The sequence below is a fragment of the Cyprinus carpio genome, chromosome A9 (genome assembly GCF_018340385.1).
Source record: "Cyprinus carpio isolate SPL01 chromosome A9, ASM1834038v1, whole genome shotgun sequence".
Taxonomy (NCBI): Eukaryota; Metazoa; Chordata; class Actinopteri; order Cypriniformes; family Cyprinidae; genus Cyprinus; species Cyprinus carpio.
Window position 1 is genome coordinate 30,065,720 of NC_056580.1, and position 4,134 is coordinate 30,069,853.

Sequence of the window (4,134 nt, forward strand, 5' to 3'; positions counted from 1 at the left end):
TCGCATCTCAGCTTGTCTAACAGACATTTCTTGCTGGATGAAGGACCATCACCTTCAACTCAACCTTGCCAAGACAGAACTGCTTGTGGTTCCAGCAAACCCATCGTTTCATCACAATTTCACCATCAAGTTAGGCACATCAACCATAACTCCTTCAAAAACAGCCAGAAACCTTGGAGTTATGATTGATGATCAGCTAACTTTCTCAGACCACATTGCTAAAACTGTCCGGTCCTGCAGATTTGCTTTATTCAACATCAAGAAGATCAGGCCCTTTCTTCCGGAACATGCTGCACAACTCCTTGTTCAAGCTCTTGTTCTGTCCAGGCTGGACTATTGCAATGCTCTCTTGGCAGGTCTTCAGCCACTTCTATCGAACCTTTACAATTAATCCAGAACGCGGCAGCAAGATTAATTTTTAATGAGCTGAAAAGAATACACGTCACACCTCTGTTCATCAATTTGCACTGGCTACCAATAGCTGCTCGCATAAAATTCAAGGCATTTGACTACAAAACCACCACTGGCTCTGCACCCCTTTACCTTAATTCATTACTTCATACTTATGTGTCTCTAGAAGCTTGCGTTCTGCAAGTGAACATCACTTTATTGTTCATCCCAAAGAAGCACAGTCACTTTTAAGGACTTTTAAATTAAATGTTTCCTCCTGGAGGAATGACCTGCCCAACTCAATCCGAGCAGCTGAGTCCTTAGACAGCCTCAAGAATGGGCTTAAAACACATCTGTTCCATCTTTATTTGACCCTCTAACTCTAGCACTTTCTATTCTAATTCTATTCTTAAATATATATGCCTGTGTGTGTGTGTGCGCGCGCGCGCGAGACACGGTGCAGGCGCGGCCGCATTATAACCTTTGTGGAAAGCTGTTTAGGACTTTCTTATTTAAAAACAAAACTTTCGCTTTAGTAAATCATGATTATGCATATAAAACAAAATTGTTTCATTTTTGTGAATTTAAATAGGCGCGCACGCGGACGAGACTCCCGGCAGATTTCGTTCAAACAGAAAAACCGTTACACTAGAGCTGCGCGCGAACATGGAGTGCTGAGGTAAGACACTTTTGCCTCACGAAATTATACCAGTTCATTAAAATTAAGAAAATAACACACAGACCTAATAACATTTGGATATATAGATCACCCACAGGTGAAGGAAAAACACGTCTCATAATTGTGTAACGTTGTCGCTTTTAAACTGGATTAAAATTGAACCGAACTGAGCTCAGTAATATAAACACTATTTCAGAGTAGCTTTACAGTATATTATATAATTATATGATAAAACTGCTCCGCTGTTCGGATTTAAATACTTAAAGTCTTGAATATATAACATTGAATTATTATAAAGAAATAGAAACACAATAATGGCGCCTGAAATGAGATCTCTATACTTCCCAAATACTCTTTCTTCATCACGTTACTGACAGCCTCTTCTTCACCGTCTCTGGTGTCTCTCTGTAATGTCTGGAGTTCGTCTCGAGGTGGCGTGCTCACATCGCATTTGCAACAAACATTTTGAAATTACGTTCAAACTCGACATACGCCATGTTAGTAGATAAACAACTTTAAACACGTTTGACGAGCTGGTTATGTTCACCCGAGTCTATGAAGCAGTGTTAACTGAAGTCAGTAACTCATAACATGATGAGTTTGTGCTGCTGAAGACACACACACACACGCACACACACGAACACTCAGTTTTCACTGTTCACTATCATCACTATCAGTGAGTGAGAGCACCTGATAATAATGTCCATTATGGTTTTGGAGATCACTATTGGTCGTCCCCTCATTAGTGCACTTATATGAAGGTATAGGGGTGATTTCAGACAGAGTGATTAATCAATATGTGTGGAGTAAGAACAGATACGAGCAGAAGTGTTTGAACACACGAGCACAGTTCAGCTGAATCAGAAAGTTCACCTTCTTCATGTTGTTCTGCTCTTTTTAATAACTGCAGTGTCAAACTATTTCAAATACAGTTAATTAAGCTACAAACTCCATCATAATGCACTGTTTCAATCTAACGTGTTCTGAGCTGCAGCTCGTCATATTAATGGAGTGTTTCTCTAGTTAGCAGTAAATCGATTAACGATTAACTGTTTCGAAGTGCTCCAATCGAACAGTGAATCGCGAATCATCCGATTCAGGTTCGCGATGCAGAACTTTATGTAGTTTCCATATACTCGTCTAGATCAACTTTGAATAGAGAGAGATTTAGTGCCAGATTTTTGTTTATGTGAAATTTAGCTAGCAGGAAACACAAATTCAGTTATATTTCCCTTATTCTCTTCTGAGTAGTCAAACAATCTAAAGAAAACATCTTTAAAACAGAAAGAAAAGTCACGCACAAGATGAGATCAGCTGAAATGACCAAAGTTTCTGTGTGTGCTTCATTGGCAAACAAGTGAAACTCATTTCAGTGTCTTATGTCTGTAAGCTTTTTGTGAAATTTGGATGAACTCATGAATCTGTTGTTTGATCTCTTCATATTTAAGGAGAGAACTAGTCACACATCACTTGTGAAATAGTGATTTTCATACCTGAATAACTGACCTCTGGACATTAGATCCTCAGTAATTCATAATTCACATTCAGACTCAGCTTTTCTTTTTTTTCCTTAAATAGTTAGTTGTATAAACGTCTGTAATGGTAAACGGGAGAAGACCGTGAATGATTTTTGGCTTCTCATTTGCTCTAATATCAAAAGAAAAAAAAATCCACAATGATGTTTCCAAGACTTTACCAAAGAGGAAGAAATATTGAGAAATTAGTTACATTGATTAGAATAGAGAAAGCTGGCAAATTTCCCATCAGTCCCTCCACGGTTGCATCAGAAACCCCCCTGCAGTGTTTCCTAACTAATTCTGTCTAATTCAGTGACTACGTTTATTAGATGTTCCATGGTTATCAGTAACTAAAACCATTAAAAACTTAATTACTTTAAAAATAAAACATGGCAACATTTCTAATTTTCATTTAAGTGGAGGCACTAAAATAACTAAAATTAAACAAAAAAGAAAAACTACGTAGACATAAAAACTAATAAAAAAATTAAAAAAAAAAAACTAAAAAGCTGAAACAACACTTAAAATGAAGAAAAACTATTTAAATAATGAAAATATTAGAAGCTTTGCTATATTTACGATGTGAATGTGACAGAAACATGTATTTAATGTGATGAGCTCGATCTCGGAGTGAAGATGCCCGTGTGTCGCAGAGAAACCAGTTTAACATGGAGAAACAATCTTCTATTGTAACATCAGTGTTTTAGATAGAAATACTGCGTCACTGCACACACTTACAGTGGGATAACGGAGTAGGCCTGGACACACACCACCAGGAAACTAGAGGCTTTCTGATCAAAACATCAATTACTGCTGAACAAACAGAAGCTGGACGGCCAGAGAGATTTTATGAGCAGACCTCGTCCTCGGCGTCTCTCTCCAGATGTTGATTTAATTACACGTTAATAATCTCGCCGGCACAGAGCCAATTCACACCCTTACCGGACCTCCATATGAAGATAAAGCCATCCATTATGGATTCCAGCAGCTCTGGCTCCCTGCGGCTCAATCACCAGCAGGTGGGGGATTTTTCTTCTGCCAAATTACTTTGAGGTTATTGGTGGAGGAAAATACCGAGAAGAATCTAGATGAACTGTGGGGCGTTTGGACAGATGAGGTGAACGGCAGGTTAATGCAGAAGACAAATGAGCCAATAAAAGCAGAATTGAGATGAACGACGCGTCCGTCGGCTGAGATCAGAGGAAGCCAACGATGCAGCGGAGCTTTATGAAGCAGACGCCTCGAACCATCGGCTCCTCGCTGAAAAATAAAGCCTGATGGATGACAGAGGCAGGAAGCATCTACACATGTATGAAAACGACAAACTGATTCATGGCGAAGGACGTCAGTGTTTGATAAAGTAGATCATTTGGTGTAAACATTTATTGGTTCTCAAACTGAAATAAAAATGGACTTGCACCAGTAAACACTGAACAGCCTTTCAGACTTCCACACATATTTCTAAAAGAAAAAATAGATTTATATATATATATATATATCTACAAAATATAAATTCTTTTTATTTTCCAAATATGAATATAATATTAA